Below are 26,324 nucleotides of genomic sequence, written 5' to 3'. Positions count from 1 at the left end.
TCCAGTAAGGGAGGGCATATTATTATTATTTATTTTACTATTATTTTTAGAGATGAGGTCTCACTCTGTTGCCCTCGCTGAAGTGCAATGGCATGATCATAGCTCACTACAGCCTCTTACTCCTGGGCTCAAGTGATCCTCCTGCCTCAGCCTCTCTAGTAGCTGGGACTACAAGTGTGCGCCGCCACAGCCAACTAGTTCATTTGCTTTCTTAGAGACAGGGTCTCGCTGTATTGTCCAGGCTGGTCTCAAACTCCTTTGATCTCCAAGTGATCTCCCACCTCAGCATCACAAGTAGCTGGGATTACAAGCATGAGCCACTGTGCCCAGCTTGAGAGAAGGAATACTCGTATGCCCATTTTCCAGATGAGCAAGCAAGCTCATAGAATTTAAGTTGTTGTCCGAGGTCAATTACTAAGTAAGTAGCAGAGCTGGGATTTGAAATCAGGTTTTCCAGGCAGTAAAGGCTGCTCTTTTCCAAGCTGCTCCTGGCCAGTAGCCCACTGAGCTCAAATGGGGATGGACACACACACACACACACACACACACGCGCGCAGATGGCTTCAGGAGGAACAGTACTATGCATAGTGACCACCAGGTGGTGCCGCAATGCCACAGTTGAGACACCTGACCCCCCCCCCCCCACCACAGCAGTTCCAGAAGAAAATCGAGGGTTGGTCTGGAAGGGAGGGAGAGAGGCCAGGAATAGTGGGTTCTGTGCGTCTGACCTATCCCTTGTCCAAGAACCCAGGTGTGTTGGAGAATTGAGTCAGGATGAACCCAGCATAGCAACAGACACCGAGTACAGGGGCTTCACCTGCAATGATCTATGTTCTGGTTGCTTTCCAGGAAATGGCAATTTACAGAAGGAAGTCTTTACAATGTGGGAATTATTCCTTTAATAATTAATGTTAAAAGTTCAGTTTATGTGTTCCCAGATCCCCACCCTTCAACACTTCTTATCCATCCACACTGCCCCAAACATACTGAATGACAAAAGCCACAATATATGAAAAAATAGTAAAAAAAAAAAACACACACACACACAAAAGCAAAAATGCCAAAAAACACCCCAAAACCCATAACACACTTTAACCTTTTTTCAATCAAAATGTGCATACATCAACCCACAAAAAACTGCCTACATAGCCTCTGCCTTGTGCATGTGGCAGGGAGCCCCTGGCTGGCCTGCATTTCCTGGTCGGCTGTGTGTCTGGTGTTCCTGGCTCAGTGCTGAGCCCACAAGGCTGCCGGCTTCATGGCAGGCATTTCATGGCATGATGCTGCCCCCTGCTTTCCAATCCTTTAGAAAGCACACACGCAGGTGTGCCAGAGCGGGCACTTCGTGTATCTCCCAGAGCTGGGCGTGGATTCTATTTCTTGTGTCTGCTGCACCAGGACGCTGGGCCTGAGTGCATTCTGGTTCCCGCCGCTCACTGCTGCTATGGGCTCTGTGGTTAGGGCCTTGGGTGATGCCACAGAGTGTGAGGAGCTGTGAGGAGCGCACGTGCGTGTGTGAGGGCCTGGTCTTGGATGTCCTCAGAGGCATCCGTGCGTGAGTTCCACTGTGGCTGTGTCCATGGGCCCTTCAGGCCCCCAAATTCCCCTGCAGCTTCTAGGCCACCCTAGGGGCATGGGCAAGGAGAGCACATGATGACTCCCGTGCCCCTCGACGGCACAGGAATCTCTGCAGTGCCATGGTCATCTTCTGACACTCGGGCACTCCATGGGACACAGGCTCAGGTCCCCTCTGCCCTTGGGTCCTGAAAGCTCATCTTGGGCTTTTCACCTCAGGACCCACCACATGCCTCCTCCCGTGGACCCTCCCTGTCTCTTCATTCTCAGCCTGGGCACCCGTGGTCGGGTCTGAGTAGGGTGGAGAGGCTGATGTTCTCCTGTTGCCGCTTCCCCAGCATTTTATTGCACCAGATACGTGCTCCCTCCTGCGACAGCAGATTTTTGGCAGACGAAGACCAGGAAAGGCCAGCATTTTTCTCCATTGTGTGGACACATTTTTGGTGGTCCCCGCGACTTAAGGTGTGGACGGTTTTGGGGGGATGTAAAGGGGTGCAGAGCACCCTGCAATACAGAGGAAGATCAGAACTACAAAGAGAAGGCCTCCTCTGCACCCCCACCGGGAGCTGGCTGGGCCAACAGGACACTTGCCTGTCTCGCTGCAGCGTCCCTCCCAGGGGAGGAAGAGGAAGCAGGCCCAGGGAAGGGGCTTCAGGGACCTCAGGTTAGAGGTCGTTTCTCCCATAGGGGCAGGGGCAGGTGGGTGGAAATGAGGACCCTCCACTGAGGGCATGTGCCTCTTGAATCAGGGTTCGGGGGATCAGGGTTCAGCCTGGAGAGGAATCTGAACAGACCCCAGGCTGGCTGGACAGGGCCTGGTGGGGACAGACACTGAGAGGGGAGGGTCTGAGGGGCATGGCAGGGAGTAGAACTGGCCATCCCTCAGGCATCTTCCTTCCCTTCCTGACCAGGCCAAGAACTGCCTCTGGAGTGTTTTGTTTTTTTTTCTGTTTGTTTTCATAGAGATGGGATCTCACTATGTTGCCCAGGCTGGTCTCAAACTCCTGGCCTTAAGCAATCCTCCCGCCTTGGCTTCCCAAAGTGCCAGGATTACAAGAATGAATCACTGTGCCTATTCTGGATTTTTTTTTTTTTTTTAAAGAATGAGAAAGACAGCATTCTTTCTGAGAGATTCCTGCCAAAAACGCATAACCCAAATCTAATCTGATCATGAAGAAACATCAGACAAAACCAGACGGAGGGACATTCTACAAAATCACTGGCCAGTACTCAAAAAAAAAAAAAAAACATATTTTGGAGAATTGTGAACCTACACGAAAACGGACAGAAGAGAATAATGAGCCCCGGGCACCCACCCTCTAACCTCACTGACCCTAACCCCCTAACCTCTGGCCAGTTCTGCCCCATCTGCCACCCCCACCAACTCCCCTCTCCTGCATTACTTAGAAGCAAAATCAGGCCTCACAGCATTTCATCTGGAAATATGCCAGTACACGTCTCTAAAAGGCGGCAGGGCCAGGCCAGCATCATCAGAGCTCAGGTTCCAGATGTTTCGTCTGAGGGTGGCAGAATTTCCTTTCCAGTTTGCTTGAGTCAGATCCCATACCGGCTCCACCCAGAGTGACTGAGTGAGGTCTGTCTCCAGCCTCTCCTTCTCTTTCTTTTTTCACTTTTCATTTTGAAATAATTTCAGACTTACAGGAAAGTTGCAAAAATAGTACAAAGAATTCCCATTATACTCTTCACCCAGATTCTTCAAATATTAACATCTTACATAACACAGTACAATGATCAAAATTAGGAGAGGAACATGGGCACGATACGATCACCAAACCTACGAATCTCACCTAGATTGATCTCATTGACAGATCTCATTTAGATTTACCCATTTAATTGTCTACTTTAGTCTGAAAGAGTCCCAGTCTCGCTTTATCTTTTTTTTTTTGAGTACTGGCCAGTGATTTTGTAGAATGTCCCTCCATCGGGTTTTGTCTGATGTTTCTTCATGATTAGATTTGGGTTATGCATTTTTGGCAGGAGCCTTGCAGAAAGAATGCAGTCCTTCTCATTCTCGGAGGGCTGCGATGTCCAATTTCTCCACTATACACTTAACCATTCTTTCCCTTTCTAATTAACAAGTATCTGTGGGGAGATAATTTGAGGCTATGTAAGTAGCTTATTTCTTATCATATTTTTGCCTACTAGTTTTAGCATCCATTCATGATTCTTGCTTAAAACAATGATTGCTGAGGTGTTTACGGAATAGAGATTTTTCTATGTTCAGCATTCCTTCCACATTTCATTAGTGAAATTCTTCTACGAGTAAGAGCTTTCCTTTCTGCCTCATGTGCGTATGCATTCATTTCTCCATATCCATATAGGCTTATGGATTCTTATTTTATTCCATGGTTATGGTTATGGACCATGTTCAAATTGTTGTTCAAATTGTCCCAGCTGTGGCCATCAGGAGCCCCTTTCCATGGTTCCTGTGTGGCTTGCCGCAGCTGTATCATTTTTGGGGACCCCCTTCCCATGGTTCCTGTGTGATTTGCCACAGCTGTATCATTTTTGGGAACTTCCTTACTTTATAGCACCAAGAGATGCTGCTGGCTCCTCCTCTCCTTTCTCTGACCTGGCCCTGGAATGAGCTGTTTCTCTTGGAAGCTGTGGTTCATTGCATTGAGACTGGTGTTTAGAAATCAAGATCTGGGTGCTGGCTATGCTCATTGCTACCAGGGTCTCATTACCTCTAGGCCCTCCCAGCAGCTAGACTAGAAAATACACACACACACACACACCCCTGGATACATGTTAAAAACCATGAATTCTTACTGACACTCCTAATTCCAATCCAGCATCACAGGGTTCTCCGTCTTGGTGTATCTTTGATCTCCTTATCCATCATCTATTGACTGATTTGCTCAGTTCCAGAAGGCACGTAAAATAGTTTCAGAATCAGTGACCCATACCCTTGTGAAAAATGGACCTACTAGTGACGGTATGATATGTGTATATCGGTCTTTTCATTTTTAGCCTTTGAGGATGCAATAAAAACACTGCTTTCCAACGTTTCTTAGGTTAGTTCCCCCATCTTTTTCGTGGAAGTATATAAATCATTTGCAAAACTATTAGTGTCACTTATTTCTGTTTGTATTCTATTTTGGGCTTCCTCTCATTAAAAAAATTTTTTAGGGCCGGGAGTGGTGGCTCAAGCCTGTAATCCCAGCACTTTGGGAGGCCGAGACGGGCGGGTCACGAGGTCAGGAGATCGAGACCATCCTGGCTAACACGGTGAAACCCCGTCTCTACTAAAAAATACAAAAAAAAAAAAAATCTAGCTGGGCGAGGTGGCGGGCGCCTGTAGTCCCAGCTACTCGGGAGGCTGAGGCAGGAGAATGGCGTGCGTGAACCCGGGAGGCGGAGCTTGCAGTGAGCCGAGATCACGCCACTGCACTCCAGCCCGGGCGACAGAGCGAGACTCCTTCTCAAAAAAAAAAAAAAAAAATTTTTTTTAATCGAGTACATGAAATACGCACATGATTCTAAAAGTCAGAACAATTCAAAAGGTATACACAGTGCCACTCCCTCTAATTCTTCTGTATCTTTCCCATCATCCACCCTTTTCCCACCTACGCCCCCACCACAGGGAGCCACCCCAACAGGCAATCAGTCTTATTGGTTTCTGATTTATCCTTCCTCTGTTTCTTCTGCACAAAATAACAGGTTTTGTATATTTTATTTTCCTTCCCCTCTTCCTTGGATGAAAAGTAGCATGTTACCGATATTCTTTTGCACTTCGCTTTTGTATTTAACGACATAACCTAGGAATCACTGCACCCTGAAGTCTCTTCTAATTCAAATATCCCCTCCACCCTTCCATTTCCCCTGTGTAACTGAGTTGTTGGAGAAACTGGCCTGGCAGTCTGTCCTGTGGAGTTTCCCACAGTTGGGGCTTTGCTGATTGTACCTGCAAAGTGGAGCATCCCCCATCCCCCTGCTCTGTCTTTTCTTTAATGGGTCATTGGATTTGGAGCCTTGATGGGAGTCAAGTTGGCTTTCTTGGGAAAAGACTCAGAATTTAAAGGGATCCTCAGCAAAGCAAAGATAACTTTTGTGTAGGTCCAAATGTGTGTCCACAGGGCCCACGCTAAGCATGCTCCCAGATATTGTCGAGCCCTGGGCCACTCCCTCTGCACAAGCTCTGGCCTCTTTGTCTAAAATGGGAGTTCCTTTCCTCCTGATGAACTTTGGAGTATCGACCTACCCCTGGGGATTTGCACAGAGTTTCTAATTCCTTAAAGCAGGAGGGTCAGGCATCCTTGTTTTCATTTCCAATCTGCGGGAGCTGGAGGAGCGGTTTTCACGTCTCAGTTACTGTTGTGAAAACGCAACGGATTCTGCAATTCCTGCCTGTAATGTCCAAGGTGGCCGGTAGAGGGGGGTGTTACTCGCCAAGAACCGGCTCTGGCCTCGGCTGGGCTGTCTGGCGGCCTCCTCGCTTCTCCGACTATTCTTCTCTCGGTCATTACCTGGATATGGCCGCAGGGACAGGCCGGTGCCTGCCATGCAGGGGTGCCCACTCCCTTCTTGGTAAACTGCACCCTGTGGGGCTGACGAGGTGTCTTCGAGCTCACAGGGAAGGATGGTCATGTGGGCCCAGGGAAGGAGCGGGCATGACTGAGGGCGGCCGTCTCTACTGTCACCAGGTTTCTGGGGCTGGCCCTCCCCTCTCCCTTCACTCCCCTGCACCCACCGGCTTCCCCCACGCCTGGCCTGCCACAGACTGGTCTTGGGAAGTGAGTCAGGGCCCGACTATATGTCCTAAAGAGAAAAATGAGGTGAGAATGAAGTTGGGGGTGTGGGGGCTGCATGTTCAGTGATATCCTGTGATCAAAGAAGATGCCTGCAACCATTTAAAAAAGGGGACTTCCCTCTTCTAATAGGACCCGGGACCATTCAGGGGGTTTCATTCTTATTAAATATGTTTGCCTTTTTCATAAAAGGCACTCGCTTACAGAGGGGTCTGTAAAAAAATCAGTTCTGTCCGGGCTAACTGTTAAGTGTAAAAAGTGTAAGAGGGTGAAGTTGAAACCAGGCCTGAGCCACCAGAGGCCCTGAGTCTGGCCTGCCACATACCTGGGGAGTCAGGGACTGCCTCTGCCCCCAGCAGCTGCCCTCCATGCCCATGTGCTGGCCGGAGAACCCTGGTTTGGGGCCGAGACAGTGGTGTGCCAGCGGTCACTAATACTGACTGTCATTAAACGTTTAGGCATGCCGATAGCCATTGTTACAAATTAAATTCTACAAATGGATGATTCAATAACTTGTATTAAACACAAAGGTAGTGAATACTCCACTCCCTGTCCTTCCTGGTCACCTTCCTGCATTGTTTGTGCTCTTACAACGACATCTGCTGCTGGGTCCATGGTGAAGATGCTGTATGAGGCTGTGCTGCTGCTCTGCCTGCAGTGACATCTGGGGACAGCTGGAAATGGGCACATGTGCAAGCCAAAGGACTGACTGTCAACCTGTCACCAGTGTGGGCCTGGCTTCCACGGCCAGGGGAGGCGCCGCCAGCCTAGGATGCACATAGTCCTCACAGCTCTGGGATCTGGCTTTCAGGGACTCCTCCTCCAGGGATCTGTGGGTCCTGGTCTATGCTCTCTCTCCTTCTGCTGAGGTATGGGGCTCCTGTGCTCGCCCTGGGCCAGAGGAGCCAGGCAGCTGGGTAGCAGAAGGCTCGGGTGCAGTGGACAGGCGTTTGCCTGGCCAGGCCCAGCCAGACCCCTGTGGGCTCATTGGCACAGCCACCCTGTGGGTGAGAGCTTGGTCTGTTTGAGGGATGGAGGACTGAAGTCCTGGGAGTCAAGTACTGGCAGTCAGCAAATGCCAGGCCAGGACCTGAGCCCCTCCACTGGGTGTGAGGTCAGTGCTGCCCAAAGCACCTGGGGCCGCCTCCAGTGACAGGAGCAGTGTGGTGATGTGGGGAGAGGTTCAGCTGGAGGCAGCCGCACCACGCAGGATGCTAGGGCATGGTCCAGGAGCCCTGCACTGGCTGACATGCACTCCTGAAGTTCCACCATTAGAGACTGATCCCTCCCAACACCCATCTGCCCTCTCCCTGAGTCCTCCTCCCACGCGTGTCCCTGAGAAGGTAAGCATCAGGGCACCAACATGCTACTCAGGGTCCTGGGGGCAGCAGCATCGGGGAAAGGAGACCAGCAGGCGGAGCATGGCTGTGGGTTACCTGAAACAGCCACCACTCCCTTCCTCTGGAACCCCGAGGGCCAAGGGGGCAGGAGGGCCTGGCCCTGGGCAGCCTGCCTTCTGCAGGGAAAGGCAGGGGTGGGTGGGCCGCACTGGGGCCTGACAGATGGGGGTGGGCTGGTCGTGGGGGCTCAACTTGGAGGGCAGGGACCCCCGGCAATGTGGACATCATGCAGAGGGCCCTGCGAGGAGGACAGCTCATGGAAAGTGCCCAGAGTGGAGCGCTGCCCCTGGAGAGCAAGGGATGCTCACGCACGCTGCAATCCGGACGAACCTCAAGGACATTGTGCTGAGTGAAATAAGCCAGACACAAAAGGCACGGCCTGCATGATTCCATTCACATGACGCACCTGGAGTAGTCAAAGTCATAGCCTGGAAGTAGAATGGCAGTGGCCAGGGGTTGCGGGTAGGGGAGTTAGTGTTTAATGGGCACAGGGTTTTAGTTTTGCAAGATGAAGAGTTTTGTGGATGGGTGGTGGTGACGGTTGCTCAACAGTGCTAATGTACTTAATGCCTCTCAATGGTGCACTTAAAAACGGTTAATGGTTGGGCAGGGTGGCTTGCGCCTGTAATCCTAGTGCTTCACCAGGCCCAGGTGGGAGGCTCTCTTGAGGCCAGGAGTTTGAGACCAGCCTGGGCAACATAGTGAGACCTCATCTCTACAAAAGATTTAAGAATTAGCTGGGCGTGGTGGCACACTGGTAGTCCCAGCTATTCAGGAGGCTGAGGTGGCGTGGAGTGGGAGGGGTGGTAGGGTGCTGGGGGGTGGGGAGGTGGTGCAGTGCAGCGGAACAGGCTGTGGGAGAGTGGGGGTACAGAAGTGTGTGTGGGGGGGAGGGGGCGGGAATTGCTTGAGCCCAGAAATTCAAGCTGACAGTGAACTGTGATCCAGCCACTTGAATTCTTTTCATTATCTTTTATTATGTTTTTTAATTTTTTAAGACAGAGTTTCGCTCTTGTTGCCCAGGCTGGAGTACAATGACACGATCTTGGCTCACTGCAACCTCTGCCTCCCGGGTTCAAGCGATTCTCCTGTCTCAGCCTCCCGAGTAACTGGGATTACAGGCATGCACCACCACGTTTGGCTAATTTTGTAATTTTTTAGTAGAGACGCAGTTTCTACATGTTGGTCAGGCTGGTCTCGAACTTCTGACCTCAGGGGATTCACCCACCTCGGCCTCCTAAAGTGCTGGGATTATAGGCATGAGACACCGCTCCTGGCCCATCCACTTGAATTCTTAAAGCACAGCTTGCCTTATGGACTTCATAATGGCCCTAGGGCCCCTGGAGCATCACCCACACCCACAGGGTGTGAGGACCCTCCCCTCACCTTCCTCTCTCCCTGTCTCACTTCCTTCTTTCCTCCTTCCCTTCCCTTCTCAATTTAGCCCCCTACTCAGCGCCAAGCCCTGGGCGCCCTGCCTGGAGGAGTGGGCAGAATGATGGGAAGGCAGGTGAGTGATGGGGTCTGCACTGCAACAGAAGTGAGCCATGGGCTGTGGGGCCCTGCAGGTGGACAGCAGAGGCAGGAAGCAGGCCTTCCTTCTAGGAGGCAGGAGGAGCCCCAGGAGGGCTGCCAGCCGTGGCCTTCTCAGCCCAGGCCCTGCAGCTGCTTGGAGTTTGAGGGTCAAACTTCTTTCTTCAGGTAGGTGATGGTAGGTGTGGAGGCCTCAGAACCCCGAGTTCAAGTCTGATCTCAGCTTCTTGCCTACTGCTTAGGGCAGTCGCCTCTCAGTGACTCAACTTTCACAGTCACAAGATGGGTCCAGGAAGAGCCGCTTGGGGAGCAGAGGGCCCGGGAGGATGCGGTGAAGAGCTGCCTAGCTGTGGGTATCTGCAGCTCCCACTGGCAATCCTTCTCACCCGCTCGGTCTCCAGCCAGGGGAGGGAGAGGGACCTGGGGTCCACACTTCAGCCTGAGGTCCAAGGCCGTCCTCGGAGGAGGTCCCCCAGGTTGTCGCCCACGCCTGCCCTGGCATGAAGCCACCCTTTCTCAGGAAGGCCAGGTTACTGAAACAGAGAAATCAATCTGTCACGAGGCCTTGGAGAAAGAATCTCTCAGCTCGCTCAGCCAAGAAGCTCAAAAGGCGAATTGTTCCCAGAGATGAAGAAGGAAACAACAGGCACCTTCTTCCTGGGCTCTGCCTGCGGTCCTCGAGGCCCTGCCCTCCTCCCCCTGCTCCTGGAGAGCACCCGTAGGCTCAGGGCCAGCTCAGGGACAGGGATGGCGGCCCCTTGCTGGCTCCTGGGGTGGCACCCCATTCCAGAGCCCTGTCTGGGGAAGGAGGGGACCGAGAGCCACTGTTTGGCTCCTGTCCCAGACCTGACTGGGAGACCTTCTAAAAAACTCAGCCTCCTGATCAACAGAGGCCAGAAGACCTGAGCCACTGGCCTCCCCATGAAAGAGGCACTCGGAGCAGTCTGAGGAGTAGCGCCCGCCCCAGACAAACTCCTGGAGTCGGTGTGACCTTCGGAGCTGGAGGCTGGGGTGATGGGGGCCAGGGAGGCCCAGCAATGGCCCCGAGGTAGTGAGGAGTCTCTGAAGGGCACATACCCTCAACATGGAAAAGGAACATCCTTGGAGGATGGGGGTGGCTTCTTCCTGGAGGGAGGGGGGACACCCGCCTGGGATCACAGCCAGCTCTGCCGCTGACCAGCTGTGTGACCTTGTGAAAGTCACTTGGTCTCTCGGCACATCAATTTCCTCATCGTTGCCTGGGCCTCTTGTGGGATCTTCCTTGTTTTTTGCAGTGCGGATTGCATGAGTTGATCTGTGCCCCGTGGGCCCGGGATATTGTGAGCATGTGGTAATGGCAGCTGTTTTATCCTGTAGTGTAATAATGATGTGCTGCTAAACGCCACTCTGGGCACCTTTTCTCACAGAGCTGTCACTGCCACGCTGCAGGATGCGGATGGTTGTCTTCACTCTTCAGATGAGGAAACTGAGGCTCAAGGAAGGGCAGAGCTGCCTGAGGATTGACAACTCGAGTCTGCAGCTGTGAGAGGGGGCTCTTTCTGGCCTCACAGCTCTCCCTGGTTCTCGTGCGCTCTGCGAGCAGGAGGACTGGAAGTGCTGCAGCCGCTGAGGGAGCAGGAGGGGTTCGATGCAAGCCCAACTCCCAGCATGGGAAAGTCAGGGCAAGAAACACACGGTCTCTGCTGTGAGGCTGATCATAGCTTTGTCAAAGAGGAGAGGTGGGAGCGGGGAGGTGAAGGGAGCAGGAAGAAATGAACGTCAGAAACATAAATGGCCCTGGTACTGAGGGACAGTCTGAGATCTCAGCGTAGACCTGGGCACCCGCAGGCTGTCACTCAAACCTGAGCAGAAGGGTGAACCCGCCCCCACTCCACCCGTAGTTCCCTACACGCCCCAGGAAAGGGGCTGTTGGGAGCAGAAGGCTTTCGTTGAAAACTGGGAAGGTTGCCCAAGAGAGGCAGAGCGGGAAGCCCTCCGTGGGCAGCAGAACCGGGTGAGCCAGCCCGTCAGAGGGGCCCCCGTGCGGCAGGAAGGGGAAGCACAGGGACTGCGCTCCGCCACCTGGAAACACAGGCGGCAACAGTTGCTCACGCATGAAAGGTGACAGCTAAGTGTCATCAACCTGGGAGTGCCAGGATAACGTCACCGGGGCGAGGTGGGCCGCGGGGGTGCAACACAGGCCCCCTAACTTCCCAAGGGAAAAAGCTCACCACTGTCAGGGACATGAAAGGACTGTCAAAGAGCCATGAAACCAGCTACGGGGATTGGGAAACTTCAAACTCACTTCTGTTTGTTTTGTGACAACATGGAAGCCACAGATGTTCTCTCAAGATAAAAAGAACTACCAGGGACCTCTCTTGGTGTGACCTTCATCACCTCCTCTATGTCACCTGTCCCCGCCTCCTGCTTCTCCCCCAGCACATTCCAATAGGGCCACACCCATGCCTGGAGTTTGTGGCAGGAATCACAGGAGGGGAGAGGCCGATAGTGGATCTCAGGGTGGGGGCAGCAGGTGCCATGTGTCAGTAATCAAGGCTCAGATGCAAAGTTATATCATGGCAAAGGCTGCTGAGGACGAGAGGCCAAGGACTGGTCAGTTACCTGCTGTCAAAGGCAGGCCAGAGACCAAGGAAGAGTGACCAAGAGTACCTTGAGCTAGAAGCTGAGAGCAAGGGAAGGGAAGGGAGGGTGCACACTTGGAGGACTGTCTCTGAGCCAGGTGCCATGCCTGAGCTTCCTGTTCATGGTTCCATTAGTAGTTCCTCCTCCTGACCTTGGGAGATGAACATTATTATCTTGATCTTGCAGGTGAAGAAACTGAGGCTCAGAGAATCTCAGTAACTCACTAAAAGTCTCACAGCTTCTAAGTGACAGGGTCTGTGTGACAACAGAGTGAGAAGTCGGGCTGCAGAAGGGACTGGCCAAGGGTTGGTAGTCATGGGAGGATGGTCTGTATCTTGAGGACAGACTGAAATGATGGGCTTCTCTCTGGAAAGGAGGGGCACACCTGAGGTCAAGAATTAGAAAGACATTTTATCAGAGAAATATGGGATCCATCATTTCTAGACCAGGGATTCCCAAAGAGGTACTGATGAGAATTAATTATGGCCAGTAAATAACAAAGCACTATTTTAGAGAGTGCATGACCCATTTTGGAGCTCACTATTCTAGAAAATGGTACAGGCTGGAAATCAGAGAAAGGTTTCCAAATAAATATGTGATAGGAGATACCAGAGAGACCATGAAATGTCCGTGGCAAGGAGAGATTCTGAATGGGAGGCACAAGGAGACTGATCAAGGCTTGGCCGGCTGGACTGCCCAATAGGAAGAGACAGGCTTTCAGGAAGAGGTGGGTTCCCTTTTGAAAAGGACAGCAAATTTTTCTGCTTGACAGTATCCATCTCCCTTATCTAGTGTAAGCACTTATTCTTCCTTAGGGACTATCCCTCCTCAACTCTCAGACTACGTGCCTCTATGAGATTGACCCTGCCCCCTGGCTCCAAAGAAGGAACATGACTCAGGCATGGTCAGGGAGAGTGACCATGTTGAGTTTAGGGAAATCTAGTCAGAAAGAATTAGCCCCAGGGCTGTAGTGAAAACCACTAGGAAAGGAACTTTCTGGGCCAAGTGTGCTCATCGATGGAGCTGTTGGGGACCAGTCATCTTGGTGTATGTGCAGGTGGGTATGTAGCAGGACAGGGTGTTGAGGGGGAACTCACGAATCAAACAAAACTTCCCTAGCATCTATTGTTCCTTCCTCTTCCAATGGCCCATTTGGTGATCACACTCCTCCGTACCAAGCAGACTGATGGGACTCCACCACAGGTAAGGCCAACTAGGGTATCTCATTCCCATGACTACAGTCATTGGTGCAGAGATGGGCATGTGATCTAAACTAGACTAAGCAGAGTTGATCTCAGGATGTTTGAAGGAGCTATTAGAAGGAAGATTATCTTGCTGGCCATATTTGAACCCAGAGGAGGGCAGAATCTCTGCTTCCGCAGCTCTTTTGTCACCATGAGGAGTCAGTCATCTATCTGAGAACAGAGCCAGCACAGAAGTGGATCCAAGAGATGGAGAAACAGAGAAATTGGGCCCCGGGTTTTTGTCCTGAATCAAATGGACTAACTATAACTACAACTCTGGACTTTTTGGTTATTAGGACAATTAATTCACTTTTTCTTAGATCTGTTTATGTGGGCTTTTCTGTTCCTTACCATTAAAACAATCTTGAAAAGAGTCAACAAAAAGAAAACTCTTATTCCAAGAACTAGAAATGATTGAACAATCTAGAATTTAACAATGAAAAAGAGAAATAGTAAAATAAATATGATTAAAACATTAAAAAGATAAACTAAGAAAACAATCATAAAAGACAAATGTGAACAATAATCAGATTTCAAGAAACAAAAAACAAAACAACAAAATAAAACAAAAACAAACAAACAAATAACATTAACAACTCAATAGATCAGTTAAAGAGATGATTTGGTATAGCTGAAGAGAGAAGTGGGGAGTTGGTTGGTAGATCTGAAAAAAACTGCAAAACACAAAGTTAAGGGATGGAAAATGTGGCAGTGATGTGAAGAGACTGGTGGACAGAATGAGATGGTTCAGATGTATATTCTCTCCAGAATGAGGGAATAGGGGAAAAAGATTAAATAAGCACATCAAGTTCCAAGCCGGTGAAATATAAACAACAGGTAGACACATCATTATAAAACTGCAAACACAGCAGACAGAGTGAATGAAGAGACAGGCTGATGAAAAAGGAAAGATAATTAAGCCAACAGCAGACCTCTCAGCAGCAACAACTGATACCGGAGACAATGGGATAAGATCATCACAGAACTAAAGATCTGACTGAAGAGCACTGACGTTCACTAAACAATCATTCAAGAATGAGGATGAAATAGACAGTTTTGAAACAAAGATTGAATGGATTTATACTCATAACCTCTCACTGGAGAATTAGAAAAGGATTTTCTTCAGTAAGAAGAAAACTGAATCCAGAAAGAAGGAATATGATGAAGGTGGCAAAGTAAGCAAAGAAATGAGTCAGCATATTGGTAATTCTTAAGTAAGTATTGTTTTAAAAAATACTAATTTATGGGGACAATTAAAAGTCAGGTGAAAGTGAAATGCTATGTGGGAATAACATGAAAAATGTTAAATGATTGGTTAAAGTTGAATAATTGTAAAGCCCATTTATCATTTGGCTGAAGGATAGAGATGTTGATTAGCTTTAGATATGCATGTTAAAATGTAGGAGTTTGCACTACAATAATAGAAATAGAAGGTATAACTTTCAAACAAGTGGAATGGGGAAACAGAAAATAACTAAGGGAACTTAATACAATGAAGATAAAGAAAGAAAAAAAATGAGCAGTGGAAAAGGACATATAAAGAAATCACAAAATTAGGTGATGGAAATAATTCCAGATAAAATCTCCTATAGTTCTCATGAGTGTAGCCTCGTCTCTCTTCCTTCATGCCTGTATCAGAGTTTTGGGCCCGATGTTTGCCTCTTTGTCTTCTCACCATTGCTACAGGTCAGGCTCTCCAGGAGGGAAACCTGTCCCATTCATTTCTGTGGCTCCCGCCCCATGTCACACAGTGCCTGGCCCACAGTCTGGTTAGGTTTGTCTTTTAAAAAAAAACCGCTTATTTATTTGAATTAAATTGAACAAAGGAAGCAAAGAAAGAAATGGAAAACTAACATCTTAGTAAATCACTGCCATAGTAAAACAACATAAGAGAGGAAATTCAATGTTAATAAATGCATTAAAAATTCAATCTCACTGGAAATAAAAAATAGGCGAATTAAAACTAAATATAAAATTGTGCTGTTTTGCCGTCAATCAGTTTGTAAATGACAACATGGAATGTTGGAGAGAGTAAAGAGGTCCTTGTAGGGGAGTGGTCACTGTAGGGTAGATTATAGATTGCTGCTAATTTTCTGGAAAGCAATTTTATTTCCGAGATTTTTTATCACTTGGGGTTGTTTTGATTGCAAGTGACCACAAACTAATTCAAACTGGCTTAAGAGGGAATTTATTGTCCCAACAGTCAAAAAAGTTGTGTATGTGTATTTGTCTCTGTGTGTGCGTGTGTGTGTGTGTGTGTGTGGGTGGTGGTGGTGGTGGTTGAACAGGGGCTATCATTGGCTTCATGGCATGCCTTGATTGGATGATCTAATGAGAACAGGACCAACTTTCTCTCTCTCTTATGGTGTCACCTTCCTCCCAAAGCTACTCTCTTATGTTTGGAAAATAGCTGCTGCAGTTCCAGACCTCACATTCTACTTCCCAGAGAAGATGAGATCATCCCTTCCAAGTTTCCAGAAGCCCCCACAAAATGTTGCTTCTTGTCTCACTGGTGTTGTATGTGGCTAATCTCTGAACCATAATTGTAATGTAAAAGTGACAATTAGGAACAAAAATTATGGGAAATAGAATGGAGAAGGCAAAGACAAAAGAATCCAGAAGCTTGAACCATTTTGAATGGATTACATGGGAAGAGCACATACATGGGAAAATTTTCAGCACTTCCCCCTTAGATAGGGCTCCTGCTCCATTCTCCCTCTTATCTTCTGAGATTCCAGGTAGAAGCATTGTATCTTCTCCATATCTCATATGTTTCTTACGCTGTTTTCTATTTGCCCCATCTGTTTGTTTCACTGGGCTTTTCTCTGCATATTTTCTTCTGATGTATTTTCCATTTCACCAATCCTCCCTGCAGCTATGCCTAATTAGCTCTTATATGCATCCATCAAATTTTTAATTTCCTTTTTTTGTTTTAGAAGTTTTTATAGTTTATATTCTCTGCCGAAAATTTAATATTGTCTTTCATTTCCTTGAGCATGTGCAACAGGAATTTAAAGCCTGTGTCTGATAACTCCACTATCTGGATCTCCTGTGGGTCTGTTGTTTCTATTGGCTGTTTTTTCTCCTAGTTTTTGTTTATGTCATCTGGTCTTTTCAAATGCCTCATTATTTTCGATTGCATGCTAGACACTGTATTTTAAACACTCTAGTTTAATTTGAACCCCTGGTTGATGTTATAATTTCTAAGAGAGGGTTTATGCTTGATTCTAGCAACCTACTAGGCTAGGGGTCCCACAATTCTAGATCACCTGAATCCAATCTAATGTTGGGCTTCAGACTCAGTGAAAGTGGGAAATGTATTTGGTTCACTCTTACTCTTGTGGTATGGCCTTTTGGGTTTCAACTGGAGGCCTACTATGTTTGCCAGTGGGCCCTGAATTCCAATATTTGTTCCAGATCCCTGTGAATCTGCTAAAAGCCCAAGTCAGTCTCTCATCTCTGTCCTCAGTTTCTTCAGGGGCTCCTGGAGAAAAGCAACCACTTGCAGGAAACAGCACCCGGGGCCTCTCTGCACTCCCAGATCTTACAACTACAATTCCCCATTGCTTGGGAGTGCACCAAAGCCTTCTCCACAGATGTTTACTTTCCATTTTTCTAGCTTTACTGGTGGTTCTCAGCAGGAGTCTGCTATCACTAGAGTAGAGATCATGATGGACTCCAGGATCCAGTTAGATATGAGCTCAAATTTCACCTCCACCTTTCAATAACTGAGTAACTTTGGATGTTGTTCAAACTTTCTGAGCCCCAGTCATCACTCCATAAGAAGGAGAAATGTCTGCTCTACAGGATTGATTCGAGGTATAGCAAATTGTATATGTGGCTGGGCGCAGTGGTTTATACCTGTAATCCCAGCACTTTGGAAGGCCGAGGCAGGCAGATCGCCTGAGGTCAGGAGTTCGAGACCATCCTGGCCAACATGATGAAAAATACAAAAATTAGCTGGGCATGGTGGCAGGTGCCTGTGACCCCACTCAGGAAGCTGAGGCAGCAGAGTCGCTTGAATCCAGGAGGTGGAGGTTGCAGTGAGCGGAGATTGCGCCACTGCACTCTAGCCTGGTCAAAAAGAATGAGACTTCATCTCAAAAAAAGGAAAAATAAATTGTATATGTGATACACTTAAGAATGTCTGACAAGTGGCAGGTACTCAAGACTTTTACTTTGTTATTGTTGATGTTCTAATTAGTCAGCCTGGCTCCTTCCTCAGAGCTCTGGTGTCTGAGATGGAACCTGGGGATTTTGTTTGTGTGAAGGTCCAGGAAGTTTCTAGGGGCAGTAATAAGCGGCTGGGGCCTTTTTGTTTGGGGTGAAGTTGATGAAATCATGCTTCCTGGGCTAAGGTCACCTAGGAGTCACTGTGGCTTGTCTGGGCCTGGCGAGGTGGGCAATGACAGGCCGAGAGAGAACTCAGTTCACACTCGCAGGAAGGATGACAGGTCCTGGCCATGAGAACTCTGGTGTATGAGGAGGCTGAGGCTGAGTGGAGGCTGAGAAGGGAAAATGAGTCAGGAGGTCACACACAGGGGCCCAGCCTGCGTCGGAGACAGGCTGAGTGGCAGAAAATGGGCTGGGATGGAGTTTTGGGACTGAAAGTGGCAGTGCAGGACACTGCGGGCCCCTTGGCTTCCTTGCCCTGCAGAGCAGGGGGCGAGGTGAGGTGTTTCATCTTCACTCTGGCTCTGCTCCTTCGATGCCAAGGCTGTGACCCTAAAACCACTTGAATATTTATATTTTAATAGGATGATGCCAACACAGATGAACTCTCACGAAGAAACTATTTTTTAAACCAAATCCCATGCTAATTTAATCCCGGGTTTTTAGTACAGTACAATTACGCTTTCTGTTATGCTTTCTTTTGATATTTTATTGAAATGGTTTTCATCATGTAAGTTTTCTGCTTAATTTTTATAAGAAAATTTTGCAACTAGTTCATCGATTGGTTTTGTCCATTTATAATTTTACTGATTACAGCTTCTCCTATTGAGAGTGTGTATGTGAATGCATGTGTGTGTGCATGAATGCGTGGTGTGTGCATGTGAGCATGAGAGTGTTTGCACATGAGTGTGTATGTGTGTGTGTTAGCCATTATTTATGCCAAGTCCAATGCCCTTTGTTCACATTGTGCAAGTCTTGGCCTAATAAGGAAGATTCAATCGTTGGTCAACTGTACCTTTTCCTTTCAGCGTTGGTTTCAACATGGCCTTGATTTCCTTTGTGTGAATTATTTCTCTAGAGAATTTTCCTTATACCTTGTCTAAAATGCAGACAGAGTTCTTTGTTAATCTATCAGAACCATGTGAACAAGTTTGTGAAACGGAGACAGAAGGAGAAGAGAAGGAGGTCAGGTCAATGAGGAGAGGAAAAGTCCAAAGGATTCAGTACAATGCGGATCCAGATACAGAAGCTGGGGAGAGGCTGAGCAGTAGCCTGTGTGGACAGGGTTACCAGCCTTGGGGTCTGCTTGGAGAGGGCCCCAAGGAAATAAAAACCCCAGTATCAATCTTCTCCCTTCCATCCCTGCGGGGGCTTCCCGGGTCAAACCCAACTGGGAGGCCGAGGGCCAGGGCGCCTGCTTGTTCAAACCAGACAAGTCTGCGTCCTGGGGCAGAGAACAAGGTGGATGGAGAGTGACCCTGAGCTGCAAACTGTGGATGCCTAGCACAGACCAGGAGCAAATTCTTTCATGTGCCTATCCGGCTCAGCACGCAGTGCATCTCCAGGCTCTGGCAGGGAGCCTTGGTCGCTGCAGAGCCGGCTTGGGTCTGAGAAAGGCTTGTCCCATTGGGCTGTTTCCCAGTGGGCGTGGCTCGACCATCACGTTCTTCTTGGAAAGGTCAGAGGTAATGTATTCCTCCTCTCACAACTCAATGCACAAAGCCCACTCGCGCTGCTGACCCCTCAGCATTTCAGGTTTTGAATAATTCAGATGGGAGTTTGGCTGAAATTTATCTTTGCTGTATTTACACAGAAAGACCTTAAAACGCTAGTCGATTGTGTAAACAAGGATAATTATAATATTTCAGAAGAAAGGGTTTAACGTACCAAAGGGGGGGGGGGGATTTTCCAGCACAGCAGTCAAAGCCATTTCTGGATAATGGCAGAATTATTGGTTGTCCTTTTTTGATAACAACTGCACAGATGTGATCCCATACCATCCTAAAGGGGCTTCTGGGATGAGGCAGATAGGATGTAGTCCTATTCCGTCAGTGCCCCAACCAGCTGATAACGCAGTCCTGGCTACCAGTCAAAGACAGGCTCCTTCCACACAGAGGGGCAGCAACAGGGAGAAGGCACAGTCCGTGGAGCCAGCACATCTGGGATGGAATCTGCATATCTTTTGGGGTCCTGTGATCCCGCTGAACCTCTGTTTCCCCGACTATGAAATGGGTGAGGCTTTCTCATGGGCTTTCTCTAAGGTGTACCAAGATCCTGCGGCGACAGCCCTGGAATATAGCAGGTCCTCTGCTCCTAACCTACTCCCCAACGGGTCACTGAAGGAGAGGCTGGGTACTTCCCGAGGACACGCCCAGTTTCAAACTCTCCACCCCTGCCTGGCCCTGCCCCCAACCTGGAGGCCAGCCAAGGAACACAGCCTGGGAGGCACAGAGGTGGCCCACCCCTGTTATTTGGCTCAGGCCTGACCCAGCTCCTCCCCAGCCTTGAAACCAGACTCTGGGTTCTGTTTCTGTCACAGCAAACTCTGACTCTCTGAATCACATGGGCAGCGTTGCTCATGGAAAGAGCATGGTGGGCTTGGGAACCAGACAGGCGTCGTTTCTAACCCCAGCTCAGCCACTTACCTACCAAGTAACAAACTTTTTAACTTCTCCAAGCCTCTGGATAAACAAGGTGGCCAAACCTACTTTGCAGGTGGGGTAAAGTGCCCTGCACAGCACTTGGTCATTATAGTGACTTTGTTGGTGGCTCTTATTATTGGTATTGTTTGTGTGTTGTGTTTAGGCATTTTTTAAAGGCATGGTCTTGCTATATTGTCCAGGCTGGAGTGCAGTGATGCAATCTTGGCTCACTGCAGCCTGGACCTCCCACCTCAGCCTCCTGAATAACTGGGACCACAGGCACGCATCATCATGCCCAGCTCATTTTATTTTTTGTAGAGACGTAATCTCACTCTGTTGCTTAGGCTGGTCCCGAACTTCTGGCCTCAAATGATCCTCCAGCCTCAGCCTCTCAAAATGCTGGGATTACAGGCGTGAGCCACTATGCCTTGCCTGTTTAAGCATTTCAAAATTGGTCAGAAATCTGGCTTTGCCTTTGAAGGCTTTCCCTTGATAGGTGTTGCAGGCTGTTGAGAATCTGCTGGTTTGGGGGAGAGGTGATAGTGGTGGGGAGAGATATTGTGACTCGCCGCAGTGGCCTGGAAGGGGCCTGTGTTCATTTAGCCTGAGCTCTGCTTTCAGGCAGGGATACACTGAGCAGCCGGGCTCTTTTCGAGTTAGAGCATCTGAAGTTCTGCTCCCACATCCTCTGTTCCCAAGGATGCGAATGTGGTCCCCAGGGCTTGCATCCTGGCTAGAGGAGCACAAGACGCCCCCTTTGCATGGTGACCTCCGTGCGGAAGAGATGAGTAATGAAGCTCAGCAGCCTGCCCAAGCACCATGGAAAAAGCCGTCCATCATCTTAATGGTACCTTTGAGCTGTCTGGCTGACCTGCGGCCTCTTCCTCATGGGCGCCCCTCCCGAAAGCATTCGATGTGAGCTATTCCTGGCATGTCCTGTGGTACAAAAGTGCGGTTCATCTTTTCAAGGAGACGTGGAGAGGTTGAAAGTCAAAGCCATTGGAACAAACCTTGGCTTTGGAGAAGAGTCAAGTGCTTATTATGCAAGTCCTTGCTCTCCCTCAGATGAAGGCAGCACGATGAGCAAAACAGAGTTTGGGGGGATTTGGCAATAAGGACAAACAGGAAACAAGTTCTACGCAGTACATACCGTCTCCACGGGGAGGGTTGTGGCTCTTGGGCACTAGCCCACCTAGAGCAAGTCAGTCTCCACATCACTTAGGATAACCCAGGTAGGGAGGAACCATGTTAGGTCACTCTGCTCTGGGAAGGTCTGGGGGAAGAGTTGGGGTTCAGCGTGGCCTGGCCTTGGAAGAGAGATGTGTATCCCTGCTCCCATACCCATGACCACCATCTTCATGCATGCAGTGGCTGATACTGCTGTGAAGATAGGCTTGGACTGAGGCTGGAGAAATCTCTACTCTTGTTTTACTGAGAGCTTGAACTCTTTGGGTCTCTTTTTTCGTCATAGGACAACAGGGCTTATATATACCAGTTTCCTTCTCCACCAAAAAGTGGGCCAGAAGCAAGGTTGATGACAGTGTCTCTTGGCAGAAAAGTTATTTTAGCACCCCAGGAGGGCTTGCTGAACCATGACCCTTTGTCCTTTGGAGAAGGAAGGCAGAGTGTTACCCATCAGTGAGGATGTGGGTACTGGGGACACCCAGGGCCTTGCCTACCTGCTGAAGAAGGGAAGGTCCTCAGAGTATGTAACTTTTCAGGGCTGCTAGGAGCACAACTCCACACTGTGGCCAGGATTCTCTCTGGACCAGGGGAGTGTGGATGAACAAAGTCTGCTGTAATTCTTTTAGGGGGAGAGAGAGAGAGAGAGAGAGTTAGATCTGGGAGATCAGATGGAGATCTCATTCATTTCTCAGGGGCTGCTGAAGGGGCACATGGCAAAAGGAGAGCTTGGTCAGGCCTCCCACCTTTTTAAAAAGAGAGTCACTGTGCTTTTGTTTCTTTGACATATCAGGGATCTAATTATGATTTTCAGTGGGCAAAGGATTCCTTAGCTAAGTTTACAAACCACTGCTCGAAAGTTTTGGCCTGTTGGGCAGGAAACTCCTTGAAAACCTCTTGCTTCTCATGCCAGGGCCTCTGTTCTAATTTTCTATCACTGCATTACAACACCACCCCCGCAAACTTAGTGGCTTACATTAGCAATTTATTGCTCTTTCTTGGACTGACTGGGCTCAGCTGAGCGGTTTTCCCTTGGTTGCAGTTAGGCTGTGGCTGAAGCTGAAGTCCTGAGCCTTACCCAGGCAGGTCTTCCCACATGGCTTGTCACTCACGTGTCTGGTGCCCTAGCCGGGATGGCTGGGAGGACTGGAGACTAGCCAGGTAGCACTCTCCATGGGTCCTTGCTATGGAGACTTCCTCACAGCATGGTGGAGGCAGGGTAGTTAGGCTTCTCAGGTAGAGCCTGACTTCCTCCAGAATGTGTGATCCAAGAGACCCTGGCAGAAGTTGCAAGACTTTTTATGTCTTAGTTTTGGAAGTCACAGGCATCACTTCCATGACATCCTACTGGTCCAGAGCTAATTACGAGGTGAGTCCATCCATACTGGAGGGGAGGGGACTCTGAAAGTGAATACCAATAGACTAAGCTCCTCGGATGGCCATCTTTGGCATCTAGCTATCTTCATCCTGGAAGGAAGGAAGAGAACATGCCCTTCCTCTGGAAACATGTGAGAAGCTGGATTTGGGGGTCTCAGTCGATGGAGAACTGTCCAGGCTCCAGAACTGGAGTCCTCAGAATGGGCTAATGGAAATCCACCCCTTGCTACTTGTCTAAAGTTCTTTTTATAGAGAATAAAGGCTTCTGTTCCACAAACAGTGAGATTTAAAATGCCACTACCCTTTCAGAAGAGCAAACCCAAATCCCTCTTCCTCAGAAGGCAAGTCACATTTCCAAACACATCTCTGCTGTAATTAAGCGGGGATGTCTGCTTTCCTGTCCAGGCTGAGAGTCATCCAAAGCTGGCCTCTTATTTTTGACAACTGCCCCTTTGGCAAATCTAAAAGCAAGAGTCAACTCGGAGGTGAGCAGGGGAGGGAAACAGGGAGTGGCCTGGTCTTCCTTGCCAGGCTCACGCTAGCAGGAGACTCCTGGCTTCCCAGAATTCCTGCTAAAACTCAGACTCTCATAATAGTAAGTTTCAAACACTGTAATTTTTCCCCAATAATTTTTCCAGGCCCAGCTCAAAACCGAATCCCTCTTTTTGCTTTAGCCATCATAATTCCCAGGGACTTAAAGGACCCCCCCAGAGAGCCAAGCACAGTCATCACTTGACAAATGCACGTTTTCAGCAGATTGTTAGGAATATCAGTGGTCCCTCTGTCACCACCATGCACGAGGTCTTCCCCACTGATGCCCCATGACACCTGAGAGCCCACCTTTGGGGGAAATGTTTGTGCACGGGTAAGAGGCACAGGCAGACTGAGAACACCGGCAGAAGAGACTGCCTGCAGATGTGACTATGGCGGCTGTGGTGGGGGATGCGGGTGCAGACAAGGGGCAACGGTGCAGGTTTATATCCTCTCTTGCTAAACTGTGGGGAGAGCACAGGGGGCTCCTGGCTGCTGTGGGCAGCATTGGCATTTTCAGGGATCCCACCCGACCTCTGATGTCCGGGGCACCCACCCTTTCCCATCCCACCAGGAGAAGGAGAATTTCCTCCGAGTGCCATTGCTGCTTGGAATAGAGTGAGCAGAGGAGGGAGAGGGAGAGGGCCTCAGGCCCCATGAAAGCAGCTGCCACTTTATCTTAGGAGGGGACCCCAGGGAGCCCTTGAACCCGATGTCATTTCTGTCATGCATAGGGAGAGGCGCGGGTGAGCGTGTGCAGGGAAAGAGAAATGCCCAAGAAACAGTTAGCCTCTGTTCATATTTGATAGGCAGCCAAAACACTTTTGTTCCCAAGCCCGGCGAGCTACCCGTGAAAAAATAAATTGCTTTTCAAGAACATTCATCACAGCAAGTGGCTCGTTTCCTTGTCCTCAAACAACCCCATTCCTAGGCCCTTTCCCCATTAAAAACTCCTCAGATGTGGTAAAATAAATAAAGAAGCCCAGGGGAAGTGTGGGGCGGTGCCGGGCGCTGTGGGAAGGTGGCAGGGAAGTGGCAGACACCCGGGCTTGGGATGGGGCCCCTTCCTGATTCTCCTGCCTGAGCGGAGGGCCCTGGGCTCTGTATGTGAGAATCTGAAATTCACGAGCAATGTGCTGACCTTCACTAGGCCTGTCCTCTAGATCCCTGTCCTCTTGCCTGCTCAGAGAGTCCCTCTGGAACACCCCTTTGTGGGGCAGCTCTCCCTCCCTGTCACTCTGTTCTGTTATTCTGCATGTTTCCTTCATGATCTCGTCCCAATATATAATTATGAATTCATTTGCTTATGGTATACTCCTCAATCAGAGTGTCAGTGCCACCAGGCCTGGGTAGATACATGCTGTCTTGCTCACGGGTGTATCCCCGGCACATAGCAGACGCTCAACAAATAAATAAGCAAATCCAAAGTGTGATGCTTAGGGCCAAGTGTACTGCTTCATCAACGATCTCATCTTCTGGAGACTCCTTTTTCGACATCCAATTCCCTGATTAATTGCTGTCTCTGGGGCCTGTTGTGCAACCCCTGTGGGGCGGGCTTAGCTAGTGGGTGTGAAGGGCAGCTTGCTACAGAGCAGGTCACTGAGCTGTGGTTTCATTGCGTGAGTTTGAATAAGTCACTTCAACTCTTTGGGCCTTAGAATCCTTTTCAATGAGATGAATCATTTATTTTGTGGCATTTCTGTAGAGGTTATCGTCAGTGTGGGGAACATGCAAAGCCATTTGATTATGAATTTGATAAGCATGAACTCTCTAACTCAATAAGATATCAATATAATATTCAGGGATTTCTGGGCATCTAGACCATGAAGGCTCTAGAAAATTCTCCAGATCTGAGATGTTGGCAGGAGCTCGTCTTCCTTTTAGGTGTGTGCAAGAGCCACACGGGCACGTTTAGACCACAGCTTCACTCAGACTGGCATTCAGTAGAAGGACCCCACCTTTATATATCCCCCCATCAATGAGGATTTTCCTTCAGGTGGCTGTGGAGAATAAGGCTGTTGGTCAGATTCATCACTCAGCAACAAGAATGGTTCCAGAAGGGTCTAGGGCACCTAGTGCCATATTTTGGATTTGTTCATTCATTCAACAGGTATTTGCTGAGTGTCTACTATGTTCCAGGGTATACACCTGTGAACAAGGCTGCATGGTGCTTCCCTGGTGGAGCTGGCATCTAGCTGGTAGACCACAAACGAATGAATGAATGATTATTCATTACTGACATTAGCCCGTAAAGGAAACGCAGAGTGAGTGAAGGGGAGACGCAGAGAGAGTGAAGGGGAGGAGAGCCTGAGGCTTGAAGCAGAGTGGGGAAGGGCTGGGGTGCAGAAAGGAGGCCAGAAGATGGGCGGTGGACAGGAGGGGCAGAGGTGGGCGAGTGAGCCCTGAAGAAGCTGGAGCAAGGGCGGGACTACAGCCGAGGTTCTGACGTCCGCAGTGCCAGCGCCAGTCTTGCCTCCTGGTCCCTTCTTAGGGCGGCGCAGGGGCACAGCCAGGGAGAGGGCTGGGGAGGCCGGAGCCCGAGAAAGGCCGAAGCTCCCTACCGCCAACATCCGGGTTCGCCCCAACCCAGCCGATTCTCTTTTCGCCACAGCTTAGCAGAGCAGAGAGCACCTGGCTCCTGGCCAGGAGGCTCCTTTGGGAGCCCAGAAACCCGGCGGCTGCTCGGCCACCTCTTGCAGCACCAGGCGACCCACATCACTGTGCTTGGGTTTGAGAACTAGAGACGGACGCAACTTTGTTTTTTTAGTAGTCAGAAAGGGCTCCTTTTCAGGCCCTACTAAGACAGCTTAATTTATTCCCGCTCGCTCGGGCTGCGAAGCAGGGTGTGGAGGGGCCAGTGGCTGGCCTGGAGCGCGACCTGCGCCGCCGTAAAAGAGCGGGCTAGGCGGGGAGGCCCAGACGCTTCCCGCGTTCAGAGAGGGCACTCAGCGCGTTCCGCCCCAGGCCTTGCCCCCGGCCCCACCGCCGCGTCCATTGGCTCGCTCGCTGCTTTCCGCGCTCTCATTGGCTTTCACGAGTCCTCCCCGCAGCTGCCTGAGCTCTGCGCCCTCCCCTGCTCTGCAGGTGAGAGCAGCGAGAAGCGCCGTCTTTGGATGTGCGTGGCAGAGAGCACGCGTGGAAGGATGCTGACACTGACCCAGCACAGGGCTAGGACTGTCAGGGGGCGCACAGGGACAGCTGCCATTTACTATCTCCCACGCACCCCAGATTTCCCGTTACTTCATTCAGCCCTTACAACAACCCTGCAAAACG

Source organism: Trachypithecus francoisi, unplaced genomic scaffold (genome assembly GCF_009764315.1).
Source record: "Trachypithecus francoisi isolate TF-2019V2 unplaced genomic scaffold, Tfra_2.0 Lachesis_group13, whole genome shotgun sequence".
Classification (NCBI taxonomy): domain Eukaryota; kingdom Metazoa; phylum Chordata; class Mammalia; order Primates; family Cercopithecidae; genus Trachypithecus; species Trachypithecus francoisi.
The sequence above is the reverse complement of the archived record's forward strand: the minus strand, read 5'-3'. Positions refer to the sequence as shown.